This window comes from Triticum dicoccoides, chromosome 2B, assembly GCF_002162155.2.
Source record: "Triticum dicoccoides isolate Atlit2015 ecotype Zavitan chromosome 2B, WEW_v2.0, whole genome shotgun sequence".
In the NCBI taxonomy this organism is placed as follows: domain Eukaryota; kingdom Viridiplantae; phylum Streptophyta; class Magnoliopsida; order Poales; family Poaceae; genus Triticum; species Triticum dicoccoides.
Window position 1 is genome coordinate 682,565,996 of NC_041383.1, and position 14,807 is coordinate 682,580,802.

Here is a 14,807-nt window from a genome sequence, read left to right on the forward strand (position 1 = left end):
CCCCGCACCGCCGCCCCGGCGACCCTCGCCGAGCTCCGCCGCCATCCGCGTCGCCTAGCCGCCCTCCTCGCCGGGATCCGGCCGGATCCGGCGAGATCCGGCCCGGATCCGCCCGTCTCCACCATCCCCACCAACTCCGGCGAACTCTCCGGTTAACCTCGAAATCCGTGCAACCCGAGGTTGACCCCCGAAATCCACTAAGTCCCCAGTTTTTCATATAATCATGCCATGTTCATCGCATTGTATCTCTACATCCATAGCTCCATTTCATGCGTATAATATGTCAGATTGTTCGTCTCGACGAGTACTTCATTTCATTCCATTGCATCATTTTCATTTGAGCTCATATTGATGCTCGAAATGCTGTTGGAAGAGTGCATGTTGATGTTAATCTGCTGAAACTGTTATAATATGCTCATTTGTCATTTTTGCCATGATTGATGTGTGCATCCTATGAGGTTGATGTCTTCATGTGTTTTGATTTATGCCATGCCATCTTTCCAGGGGTGTATGCCATGTATTTTTGTGATCAATGTGGTGACTAGCACAAGCATGCAAATTAGCCTTCATGATATTGCTGATTTTAGTCCCTGTTCTGCTGTTATTTTGATGCCATGTAGACTTGATGCTACAAAGAGATCCATGCATATTTTGAGATACTTCAGTAAGGGTGTTTTGAACATATGGTTATTGTCTATCCATTAATGCCCTTTTTTGAAATTATAGAGTAGTCTAGCATGTCATTTGAGTGCTCTACTTTTTCTTCAAAATGTTTCCTGGCAGATTGTTTACTTGTTATTCAATATGGCCAAGCTTGCTATAGTTGATCCTTGAATGCTATGGACTTGTTCTTGCCTTAGTTTGTTTCACAAACATGTCTTCTTGATGATGCTATGCTTATCTTGTCATGCAATGACTGGTGGTGAGTGAATCGAGCTTGTTAAGTAGTGTACTTGCTGTTGCTGTTTTGCTAGGCTGAATCTGTTATTTCGTGATGCTATATAAACATGTTGCTACTAATCATTCTATGCATAATCTGGAGATGTTCTATAAACATGTTTTGATCTACATGTTATACCCTATCCATCCATGCCCCTGGTTGCATTTATAGCTTGCTGTAGCATATTTTAATCTTGCTCCAAAGTTGCTTGATGATGTCGCTATCAGCCTGTTAACGTTAAGTTCACTAGTTTCCATGTGTTTTGCTAGTGTTCCATGCACCCTATGACCTTGCTCTTGCCATGCTTAGCTTCACAAATATGCCTTCTTACTGTTGGTTGCCTTGCCATGCCATGTATTGCTCTGTGGTGAGTGGTCCAAGCTCACCAACATGCCTACTTATTGTTGTTCCTGCCATGTTTGAATCTGTAATATTACTTACCATGTTTACATGGGTGCCATCATATTTTCTGATCCTTTTTGGCTCATGGTCAGTAAGGGACTTTTGATCTATGCAATTAGTAGATTCATGCCATGCCTTTGTTTGCCATGATATGTTCCTGTAACATGTTGTTTGATAGCTCTCAACATTGCAACCTGATGTTATTTCTGATAAGTCTGAAACTGTTATTATTTGCAATCTTACCATGTGTTTTGGAGCATGTTCTAGTGATCTCTGGAGATAGCTCAGTGTTCATGTTTTGTTATACTTTACGTGTACTTCATGCCCATGCCTTTTGTTATTATGTTGGGGTGCTGTAGCATATTGTTTTGATGCTTGCAATATGCCTAGTTGCTCTTATGGACAGATTGTTGTTATGCCTTGTATTGTGTGTGTGTGTAGAACCGTTGCTCCGTTTTGAGTGTGCTCTATATGAAACTTGCTTGTTTTTGCATGTAGCTTCATATTATCATGTTGCATCCTTGTTTTGGTGTGTTTGCTTGATGTTTGGGTGCATTTTGCATCAATGCCATGTTTAACTTGTTTTGCTCATATCTTCTAGGCCGTAGCTCCGAACTAAATGAACTTTATATGTAACTTGACTAGAATCTCGTGTAGATCATCTTGGTGCATCTTAACTTGCTGTTTAATAACTTGAACATAAGGTTTATTCAGTTCTGGACCAATTTCGAAATTTGCATATGAGGACTTACCGGAATTGTTATATGTTGTTCCCGGCCTCATTTAAACTTGCCTTGATGTGTTGTTCTTGTTTGCATCATCTCTTGCCATGAGTAGCTTCATGTAGCTTGGTCATGCATCATGCTTTTTGTGCATCATGCCTTGTTCATGTGTGGTGTGTTTACCTATGTTGTGTGCTTCTTCTTGTTAGTTCCTGTTTCGTTGCGATCGTGAGGATTCGTTCATCTACGGTTGGTTCGGCTTCATCCGTTCGTCTTCTTCATGGACTCGTTCTTCTTCCTTGTGGGATTTCAGGCAAGATGACCGCTACCCTGGATCTCACTACTATCATTGCTATGCTAGTTGCTTCGTTCTATCGCTATGCTGCGCTACCCATTACCTGTTTATCAAGCCATCCGATATTGCTATGAACCTCTAACCTTTGACACCTTTCCTATGCAAACCGGTGTTTGGCTATGTTACCGCTTTTTCTCAGCCCCTCTTATAGCGTTGCTAGTTACAGGTGAAGTTGAAGATTGCTCCATGGTGGACAGGGTTATTTTGGGATATCACAATATCTCTTATATTATTAATGCATCTATATATTTGGTAAAGGGTGGAAGGCTCGGCCTTATGCCTGGTGTTTTGTTCCACTCTTGCCGCCCTAGTTTCCGTCATACCGGTGTTATGTTCCCGGATTTTGCGTTCCTTACGCGGTCGGGTGATTTATGGGACCCCCCGACAGTTCGCTTTGAATAAAACTTGTCCAGCAAGGCCCAACCTTGGTTTTACCATTTGCCTCACCACCACCTATACCCTTCCCTTGGGTCGGCCAACCCGAGGGTCATCTTTATTTTAGCCCCCCCGGGCCAGTGCTTGTCTAAGTGCTGGTCCGAACTAGAGTCCTTTGCAGCGCCCCCTCAAGGAAACTTGAGGTCTGGTTTTAGTTGTACGGAGTGCTCATCCGGTGTTGCCCTGAGAACGAGATATGTGCAGCTCCTATCGGGATTGTCGGCGCATCGGGCGGCTTTGCTGGTCTTGTTTTACCATTGTCGAAATGTCTTGTAAACCGGGATTCCGAGACTGACCAGGTCTTCCTGGGAGAAGGTCTATTCCTTCGTTGATCGCGAGAGCTTGTCATGGGCTAAGTTGGGACACCCGTGCAGGGTATAAACTTTCGAGAGCCATGCCCGCGGTTATGTGGCAGATGGGAATTTGTTAATGTCCGGTTGTAGATAACTTGACACCAGATCCGAATTAAAACGCATCAACCGCGTGTGTAGCCGTGATGGTCTCTTCTCGGCGGAGTCCGGGAAGTGAACACGGTTTCTGGGTTATGTTTGACGTAAGTAGGAGTTCAGGATCACCTCTTGATAATTGCTAGTTGACGACCGTTCCTTTGTTTCTCTTCTCGCTCTCATTTGCGTATGTTAGCCACCAGATATGCTTAGTCGCTGCTGCAACCTCACCACCTTACCCCTTCCTTTCCCATTAAGCTTTGCTAGTTTTGATAGCCATGGTAATGGGATTGCTGAGTCCTCGTGGCTCACAGATTACTACAACAACAGTTGTAGGTACAGGTTGTGCGATGATCTTGACGCGAGAGCGATGCTTGCTTGTTTTGGAGTTCTTCTTCTGCTTCTTCGATTAGGGGATAGGTTCCAGGTCGGCAGCCTGGGCTAGCAGGGTGGATATTGTTTGAGTTTCTGTTTATGATTCATCCGTAGTCGGATGTTGTTCTGGTATGATGGTGTTGTATTCGTGTGGCATTGTATGCCTTTTGTATGTATCCTCATCTATTATGTAATGTTGATGTAATGATATCCACCTTGCAAAAGCGTCTTCAAGATGCGCTTCTATCCTTGGTGGGACCTTCGAGTTCCTTTAGGATAGGGTTGCATCTTGGGCGTGACAAGTTGGTATCAGAGCCTCGACCGACCTTAGGAGCCCCCCTTGATTGATCGTGTAGTTTGGCCGTTGTCGAGTCTAGAAGAAAACTGTTTTTGGAGTCTAGTTGTATCGGAGAGTAGGAATTCTTTTTACTCCTCAGCCCCTTCGTCGCTCTGGTGAGGAATCTTGACGTAGATGTTTTGAATTATTCCTCTTCCCATTCAAATTTTTCTTTAGGTTCACGCAGTTGGTTTTCCGGTAGTTGTTCCTCAGCTCTTTGCATCCGGTGCATTTCTCGTCAAGTTGACTCGAGCCTCTTCATCTTAGAGTTCAATCCTCAGCTCTTTTCGATCGATGTTGTTTCCCTGTCCGAAGTTGTCCTTGTTTTTCCCACCCGCCCTCCCCTTTTCATCTCGGAACCGGAGTCCGTAATCAAGTATCCTTCCTACTCATGCGAAGTCCTTGCTTTCTTTCAACAATGATTTCAATCGGTGTTTTCTCTTCAAGATATTCGTCGGTTTCCCCTTCCAAGTTGTCTTTGTTTTTCCGCCCTCCCACCCTCTTCTTCCCGGAGCCTGACTCTGTTTCGACCATCAATTTCATTTGTGTGGAGCCTCTTCAGTCTTCCCTCAATTATTTCAATCGGTGAATTCTTGTCTCATTCGTCATTCTTCATCCTTTTCTTTTTCCAGTGGATTCGACTCAAGTTTTTCGGGTTGATCATATTCTTCCCCTCGGCTCAAGTGTTTTCCCTGCTTGTTCGCCTCTCGCGAGTTTATCCTTCCGGAGTGCTCAAGACATCTCAAGAGATTCGTCGGTCTTCGAATTAATTCGAGGTTGTCACCTCATCCAAATATTTCATTATTCCGGTGCATCATCTATATGTTCAACGTCCCTTTCCAATGGTGTTTTTTCAATTCAGTGGGCCCTAACCCATAGGTCTTTTCCCAGGATCTTACCTGACTCTTCTAATTCTCCCGGAGTTATTCTCAAATTCTTTTCAAGTGTGACGTAAGAATGGATTCCATCAGTCACATGCCTTCTCCAAGATCGCTTTCAAATTCTTTTCATTGTTGGCTCAACCTCTTCGCTTTTCATTCTCCCGGAGTATCTCAGTAATTTTGGTGTTGTTTTCCGTCGCCATTTGAAGACCAAAGAAGAAGATTTCTGTTAAATCTTGTCCGTTCCCCGGAGATTCGTGGTGCTAGCTCGATGTTATCCTATCAAATTGTTTCAAGTCATGCAAATTCTTTTCATCCATCCGGAGCATTTCAGGAGTTGATTTTTGTTTCTTTCACTGGAGGCCATCGTCCCAGAAGAATTATTCGTCCTCACATTTCAGCTAACGTTATCCAATTATTCCGGTGCTTCGTTCAAGTGTTCTTTAATCAGGTCATGATCTCTTTGTTCTTTTGCATCTAAATCCTCTCTAGTTCGTGTTCTATTATTTCCATGTTCAGTCAGAGTGCTGCCTAAATCCTTTCAGTCTTATCCGTTTCTTTTCTCATTCTAACCAATCCGGTTAGAACGAGTGTTTTCATAGTCTATCTAATTCAGTGAGCTTTCGATTCTTGTCATTCTCGTCGTTCCTCTCTTCTTCTCGAGTGCTCTCGATTCTTTGCTTCTTCTCTTGAGTTCTTGTTGCAACTCATCCCTTTTCCCTTCCGTCTCGGTCCTAAGATCTCGGGACGAGATCTCTTGTTAGTGGAGGAGTGTTGTAACGCCCCGGATTCGATGCGCCAGATGTCTGCTAGTTATTCGCCGTCCTTGCCATGTCATTTGCTTGCGTGTTGCACTTTGCCATGTCATCATCTGCATTTCATATCATGTCATCATGTGCATCTCATTTTGCATACGTGTTCATCTCATGCATCCGAGCCTTTTCCCCGTTGTCCGTTTTGCAATCCGGCACTCCTATGTTCCCCGGCGTCCCCCTTTTGCCTCTTTTCGTGTGCGGGTGTTAAACGGTTTCGGAATGGAACGAGGTTTACCAAGCGGCCTTGGTATAGCACCGGTAGACCGCCTGTCAAGTTTCGTATCATTTGGAGGTCGTTTGATATTCCAACGGTTAACCGGGTAACCGCAAAGCCCTCTTTTATTGCAGCCCAACACCCCTTCCAAAGTGGCCCAAAACCCAGCAAACTCCCCTCCATGATCTCGGTCGTTCGATCACGATCGCGTGGCCGAAAACCGCTCCCCATTTGGACTCTCCTAGCTCCCTCTACCTATAAATATGTGATCCTCCCCGAAAATCCCGCAGTCCAACCCTAGCCCCGCTCCCCGCGCGCCGCCGGACATTTCATCCCCGCCGCCGGACATGTCCAACGCCACCCGCCATGTCGCTCCATCCAATAGGAAGGCGCCACGTCGCCCGCGCCACCGCTCTGCTCCTATCGCCGCCTGCCACCTGTCGGCCGCCGCCGCCTACCACCGCGCGGCCCGGGGAAGCCCATCGCGGGCCCGCCCGGGCCCAGGCCCGCGCCGCCTGACCTCGCCCCGGAGATCCCCGCCGGCGTGCCCCACCGTTGCCTGCAGGGCGCCTCGCCGGCAGCCCACTCGCCGCCGGCCGCCGCCTCTCTGTCGTGGGAGCCGCGCCCAGCCGCGCCTCCGCAGCCCGCACTCGCCGTCCCGCGCCCCCGCGTGCTCCTGGCCGCAGGCCGGCGCCGCCTCCGCCGCCGTGTCCCTGCGCCGGCGCTGCCCCGCCGCCTCCGCCCGTCGCCGGACCGCACTGGCGCGGCCCCGCACCGCCGCCCCGGCGACCCTCGCCGAGCTCCGGCGCCATCCGCGTCGCCTAGCCGCCCTCCTCGCCGGGATCCGGCCGGATCCGGCGAGATCCGGCCCGAATCCGCCCGTCTCCACCATCCCCACCAACTCCGGCGAACTCTCCGGTTAACCTCGAAATCCGTGCAACCCGAGGTTGACCCCCGAAATCCACTAAGTCCCCAGTTTTTCATATAATCATGCCATGTTCATCGCATTGTATCTCTGCATCCGTAGCTCCATTTCATGCATATAATATGTCAAATTGTTCGCCTCGACGAGTACTTCATTTCATTCCATTGCATCATTTTCATTTGAGCTCATATTGATGCTCGAAATGCTATTGGAAGAGTGCATGTTGATGTTAATCTGCTGAAACTGTTATAATATGCTCATTTGTCATTTTTGCCATGATTGATGTGTGCATCCTATGAGGTTGATGTCTTCATGTGTTTTGATCTATGCCATACCATCTTTCCAGGGGTGTATGCCATGTATTTTTGTGATCAATGTGGTGACTAGCACAAGCATGCAAACTAGGCTTCGTGATATTGCTGATTTTAGTCCCTGTTCTGCTGTTATTTTGATGCCATGTAGACTTGATGCTACAAAGAGATCCATGCATATTTTGAGATACTTCAGTAAGGGTGTTTTGAACATATGGTTATTGTCTATCCATTCATGCCCTTTTTTGAAATTATGGAGTAGTCTAGCATGTCATTTGAGTGCTCTACTTTTGCTTCAAAATGTTTCCTGGCAGATTGTTTACTTGTTATTCAATATGGCCAAGCTTGCTATAGTTGATCCTTGAATGCTATGGACTTGTTCTTGCCTTAGTTTGTTTCACAAACATGTCTTCTTGATGATGCTATGCTTATCTTGTCATGCAATGACTGGTGGTGAGTGAATCGAGCTTGTTAAGTAGTGTACTTGCTGTTGCTGTTTTGCTAGGCTGAATCTATTATTTCGTGAAGCTATATAAACATGTTGCTACTAATCATTCTATGCATAATCTAGAGATGTTCTATAAACATGTTTTGATCTACATGTTATACTCTATCCATCCATGCCCCTGGTTGCATTTATAGCTTGATGTAGCATGTTTTAATCTTGCTCCAAAGTTGCTTGATGATGTCGCTATCAGCCTGTTAACGTTAAGTTCACTAGTTCCCATGTGTTTTGCTAGTGTTCCATGCACCCTATGACCTTGCTCTTGCCATGCTTAGCTTCACAAATATGCCTTCTTACTGTTGGTTGCCTTGCCATGCCATGTATTGCTCTGTGGTGAGTGGTTCAACCTCACCAACATGCCTACTTATTGTTGTTCCTGCCATGTTTGAATCTGTAATATTACTTGCCATGTTTACATGGGTGCCATCATATTTTCTGATCCTTTTTGGCTCATGGTCAGTAAGGGACTTTTGATCTATGCAATTAGTAGATTCATGCCATGCCTTTGTTTTCCATGATATGTTCCTGTAACATGTTGTTTGATAGCTCTCAACATTGCAACCTGATGTTATTTCTGATAAGTCTGAAACTGTTATTATTTGCAATCTTACCATGTGTTTTGGAACATGTTCTAGTGATTTCTGGAGATAGCTCAGTGTTCATGTTTTGTTATAATTTACGTGTACTTCATGCCCATGCCTTTTGTTATTATGTTGGGGTGTTGTAGCATATTGTTTTGATGCTTGCAATATGCCTAGTTGCTGTTATGGACAGATTGTTGTTATGCCTTGTATTGTGTGTGTGTAGAACCGTTGCTCCGTTTTGAGTGTGCTCTATATGAAACTTGCTTGTTTTTGCATGTAGCTTCATATTATCATGTTGCATCCTTGTTTTGGTGTGTTTGCTTGATGTTTGGGTGCATTTTGCACCAATGCCATGTTTACCTTGTTTTGCTCATATCTTCTAGGCCGTAGCTCCGAACTAAATGAACTTTATATGTAACTTGACTAGAATCTCGTGTAGATCATCTTGGTGCATCTTAACTTGCTGTTTAATAACTTGAACATAAGGTTTATTCAGTTCTGGACCAATTTCGAAATTTGCATATGAGGACTTACCGGAATTGTTATATGTTGTTCCCGGCCTCATTTAAACTTGCCTTGATGTGTTCTTGTTTGTATCATCTCTTGCCATGAGTAGCTTCATGTAGCTTGGTCATGCATCATGCTTGTTGTGCATCATGCCTTGTTCATGTGTGGTGTGTTTACCTATGTTGTGTGCTTCTTCTTGTTAGTTCCTGTTTCGTTGCGATCGTGAGGATTCGTTCGTCTACGGTTGGTTCGGCTTCATCCGTTCGTCTTCTTCTTGGACTCGTTCTTCTTCCTTGCGGGATTTCAGGCAAGATGACCGCTACCCTGGATCTCACTACTATCATTGCTATGCTAGTTGCTTCGTTCTATCGCTATGCTGCGCTACCTATTACCTGTTTATCAAGCCATCCGATATTGCCATGAACCTCTAACCTTTGACACCTTTCCTATGCAAACCGTTGTTTGGCTATGTTACCGCTTTTGCTCAGCCCCTCTTATAGCGTTGCTAGTTGCAGGTGAAGTTGAAGATTGCTCCATGGTGGACAGGGTTGTTTTGGGATATCACAATATCTCTTATATTATTAATGCATCTATATATTTGGTAAAGGGTGGAAGTCTCGGCCTTATGCCTGGTGTTTTGTTCCACTCTTGCCGCCCTAGTTTCCGTCATACCGGTGTTATGTTCCCGGATTTTGCGTTCCTTACGCGGTCGGGTGATTTATGGGACCCCCCTGACAGTTCGCTTTGAATAAAACTTGTCCAGCAAGGCCCAACCTTGGTTTTACCATTTGCCTCACCACCACCTATACCCTTCCCTTGGGTCGGCCAACCCAAGGGTCATCTTTATTTTAGACCCCCCGGGCCAGTGCTTGTCTAAGTGCTGGTCCGAACTAGAGTCCTTTGCAGCGCCCCCTCAAGGAAACTTGAGGTCTGGTTTTAGTTGTACGGAGTGCTCATCCGGTGTTGCCCTGAGAACGAGATATGTGCAGCTCCTATCGGGATTGTCGGTGCATCGGGCGGCTTTGCTGGTCTTGTTTTACCATTGTCGAAATGTCTTGTAAACCAGGATTCCGAGACTGATCGGGTCTTCCTGGGAGAAGGTCTATTCCTTCGTTGATCGCGAGAGCTTGTCATGGGCTAAGTTGGGACACCCGTGCAGGGTATAAACTTTCGAGAGCCGTGCCCGCGGTTATGTGGCAGATGGGAATTTGTGAATGTCCGGTTGTAGATAACTTGACACCAGATCCGAATTAAAACGCATCAACCGCGTGTGTAGCCGTGATGGTCTCTTCTCGGCGGAGTCCGGGAAGTGAACACGGTTTCTGGGTTATGTTTGACGTAAGTAGGAGTTCAGGATCACCTCTTGATCATTGCTAGTTGACGACCGTTCCTTTGTTTCTCTTCTCGCTCTCATTTGCGTATGTTAGCCACCAGATATGCTTAGTCGCTGCTGCAACCTCACCACCTTACCCCTTCCTTTCCCATTAAGCTTTGCTAGTTTTGATACCCATGGTAATGGGATTGCTGAGTCCTCGTGGCTCACAGATTACTACAACAACAGTTGCAGGTACAGGTTGTGCGATGATCTTGACGCGAGAGCGATGCTTGCTTGTTTTGGAGTTCTTCTTCTGCTTCTTCGATTAGGGGATAGGTTCCAGGTCGGCAGCCTGGGCTAGCAGGGTGGATATTGTTTGAGTTTCTGTTTATGATTCATCCGTAGTCGGATGTTGTTCTGGTATGATGATGTTGTATTCGTGTGGCATTGTATGCCTTTTGTATGTATCCCCATCTATTATGTAATGCTGATGTAATGATATCCACCTTGCAAAAGCGTCTTCAAGATGCGCTTCTATCCTTGGTGGGACCTTCGAGTTCCTTTAGGATAGGGCTGCATCTTGGGCGTGACATTGGGGAAGGCTAGAGATCAAGATTCATATGGTAGGAATGGAATATCTTGGTCTCAACACATGAGTAGGTGGTTCTCTCTCAGAAATGGTAAGTTGGAAGTGTAGGTTTGTTCTGATTGCTCTCTCTACAAATGAAGAGGAGGTGGAGGGGTATATATAGCCTCCACACAAAATCTAACCGTTACACACAATTTACCAAACTCGGTGGGACCGAATCGTTAAGCTCGGTTGGACCGATTTAGTAAACCTAGTAACCGTTAGTGATTTTTGGTGGGACTGACATGCATCTCGGTGAGACCGATTCGGTTAGGGTTAGGGCATAACGTAATCTCGGTAAGACCGATTACACAAACTCGGTGAGACCGATTTGGTAATAAGCTTTCCAGAGAGTTGGTCAGGTAAACTCGGTGGGACCGATTTGCTCTTTTCGGTGAGACCGAAATGTTACAAAAAGGAAACAGAGAGTTTACATTGCAATCTCGGTGGGATCGATCACTCACTTCGGTTAGACCGAAACATTACGAAGGGAAACAGAGAGATTACAACCCCATCTCGGTGAGACCGAGATCCCTATCGGTAAGACCGATTTGCTTAGGGTTTGTGGCAGTGGCTATGACATTTGGAATCGGTGGCGCCGGATAGGAAGAATCGGTGTGACCGATTTTGGCTTTGGGTTTAGGTCATTTGTGGATGTGGGAAAGTAGTTGAGGGTTTTGGAGCATATCACAAAGCACATGAAGCAAGAGGCTCATTAAGCAACACCTCATCCCTCCTTGATAGTATTGGCTTTTCCTATAGACTCAATGTGATCTTGGATCACTAAAATGTAAAATGAAGAGTCTTGAGCTTTTGAGCTTGAGCCAATCCTTTGTCCTTAGTATTTTGAGGGATCCACTTTCATCATCCATGCCATGCCATTCATTGAGCTTTCCTGAAATAATAGTCTTGGAATAGCATTAGCTCAATGAGCTATATGTTGTTATGAATTACCAAAACCACCTAGGGATAGTTGCACTTTCAATCTCGCTCTTTTTGGTAATTGATGACAACATATAGATCAAAGCTTCGACAAATGATAATAAGATTGAATAACATCGTTGCTTTGAGAAGTATGTGATAAGCAAGAGCTCCCCCTAAATTTGTGCATAGTTTTAGATTTGCTTTGGACTGCAAATGCACAATGAGTTAGGCTCATGGGTTACTCTTCCATGTCACATACATCTTGGTGGAGCGCTCAAAATAGTAAACATTGAATACATGCACTCATCACCAAGCATAGTGAATGATCACATAAGGTAGATAGGATAATATCATCAAACATGCATAAGTGTAGCTTATGATCAAACACATGATCATCAATGTCTCACAAGCATAGTATCTCAACCAAAAGCGAACAAAGTTTGAAAAACCACCAAATAAAGCAAGAGAGAATAAAAGCAACACACTCTCTCTCTCGAAGCCTATGATCTATACATTTTTCTCCCCCTTTGGCAACAAGTTACCAAAAAGTTCATAGAAAATGCATAGTGCTAGATCGACTCTCAGGCTTGATCTTCTGGTGGTGGTGTCTTGATAACTCCTTGGACGAAGGCTTCAGTTGAAGTAGAGGGTGCTGGAGTGGATGCTGGAGCTGGTTGCACTGGAACTGTAGGTGCTGTGGCTGGTGCTGAAGTTGTTGCTCTAGTGTCTGTCACTAGCACTGCAACTGACCTCTGGGCTCTGGGCACTGTGGCAAATACATTTGTGGTAGTCTTGCCCTGCCTCTCCTGCATATCATCCTGCAGCTACTCTACAACTGACTGAATCTCAGTTAATTTAACATCAAGGTCATGAAACTTGAGTTCCATGATTCTCTCAAGGCTCTCCTGATTCTGAGTGAGGGTGGCCAGTCCTTTCTCAATCCTTAGTGTAGATGCTATCAAGTAACCAAGCTGCTCCTGTTTGGTTTTCAAGAAATATTCAGATGCTTCCTCTTGAGTTGGCATCTTGGCAACCTTCTCCTTCTTTGCCTTCTCCTTCTTCTCCTGGGCTTGAACTGATTATGGATCATTTTCATTCATGACAACCTCATTGTCCTCAAAGTCTGGATAAAGTGGAAAATGTTCCTTATCCAACTGATATCTCCATGTGCCCATCTTTGAGTTGATCAATTCCTGAATCTGAGGTGCATATCCACAGCTCCTCTTTTGATCTGCTGCAGTCCTCTTGATTGTTTCAATCATCAGGCTCATGACTTTGAATTTCTGTGGCACATCAAACATATGCAGCATGTTGATGGCATGCCCTCTGATCATGTTATGGTCACCAGACTTGGGCAACAAAGTGTGCCTCAGGATCCAATTGATGGTTGGCAACCCTGACAGCAGAAAGTGAACTGATCCAAACTTGTGAGTCTCTACTGCCTTGTCTGGGATTTCCTTGTACATGTGAGCCATTGAGTTGTGATCCATCTTCTTCTTTGCATAAATGTCCAGGTCATCCTCATTTTCCTTGGGGGCATTTATCAGACTTGCCCATTCTTCAACAGTGGATTGGTACCTTGTACCTTCAGACATCCAAACAATTCTACCATCTGGGTAAAAATGTGCTGTGGAGTAGAACTGCATGATAAGCTCATCATTCCAGTGGGTGAACTTCTGTCCAACATAATTAGCAACTCCACAAGCAACAAAGCTTTCTTGCACTCCAGGATAGTGCTCTTCATTGTCCTTGATGTAGGTCCAGTCGACCCACCTCATGTCACAAACTATGGGCTTCTTGTCCAATAGAATTTTTTCATAGAAGTCCTGCTGTTCCTTTGTATGGAACCTGTAGTCAACAGCAGTTCTTCTTCTTGAAGCATATGGATCTTCCATCCTCCACAGTCTCAGCCCTGAATCCTTCCTGATTCTCATGTCCTCAGCCACATGATGTGCATCATTGTGGTCTGGTATCTTGGGCTTGAGCTTTCTTAAGACTTGACCTTCTTCATCTTCTTCTTCATCAACATTGGGCATTGGGGCCTTGTTCTTCTCAGCAGCTGGAATACTCCTAGTATTCCTCTTTGGAACTTGCTTGGCCTTGGAAGCAGCTTTGGGTGCATCCTTGGGCTTAGATGTTGCAGCCCCTGATCTGATTGCATCACCCATAAGCTTAGGTGCCTTAGGTGCTGGTGCAGCATCCTCTTCCTCTCCTTCAGAATCTCTTCCAATAGAGGGCTTTCCAAGGACCTTGGCAGTTGTGGTTCTTGCTCTCTTCTTTTTCTTGTCTTGAGCACCATCATCCTCTGACTCAATTGTGAATTTCATAGTCTCTCCAGTAGGAACTTTCTGAGGTTTGGATGATGTATCTTTCCTTGCAGGTGCCTCTTTGGGTTGAGCCTGAGCTGGCACTTGAGTGGACTTTCTGGCCTTTGGCATTGGTGTCCTTTTGGCAGGAACTTTCTTCTTCAGACCTGGTTTAGTGCTCTGTGCAGAGCCATATTCTTTCTTGAGAACTACCTTCTTGGAAGTAGCCTCATCCTCCTCAGCTTTGTAATCTTCATCCTCTGAATCTGAAGTTCTTTTCCTCCTTTGCCTAGTAGCAGCCTTAGGCAAATTGCTAGGAGTACTTCTGCTCCCTTCATCTGTAGTTGAGGGACTAGTGCCCTCACTCAAGTCCATCTGCTCTTCTGACCTGTTCTGGCAGTCACTCTGATCTGACATACTGCAAAAGCTGACTGCTGACCCTGTGAAGAGTTATAGATGAGATAGAATAGATGAGCATCACAAAATGCAGAGATTTTTGAAAAAGAATGATTCAAAAGTTCAGTTTTAGTTTTCCACAGAAAGCATTTCGGATCAACCGATTTTCAAACTCGGTGATACCGAAGCAGTTTTGGAACCTAAACTGATGATCTCGGTTGGACCGAGTCTCAGTTCGGTGGCACCGAGACTGCTAGGGTTTCACAGAATCCTCAAATCGGTCGCACCGATTAGTAATTCTCGGTCAGACCGAGAGTCACTAGTGCAATGACATAAGCCAAATCGGTGAGACCGAGTTTTTCAACTCGGTGGGTCCGAGATGGTTTCGGCGGAAACCTAACCCTAAAAATTTGAATCTCATCTAATCTATGGATTACTTTGGCTGGATAGAAGAGTCTCAATCGTGGCAAGAATCAATAAGAAT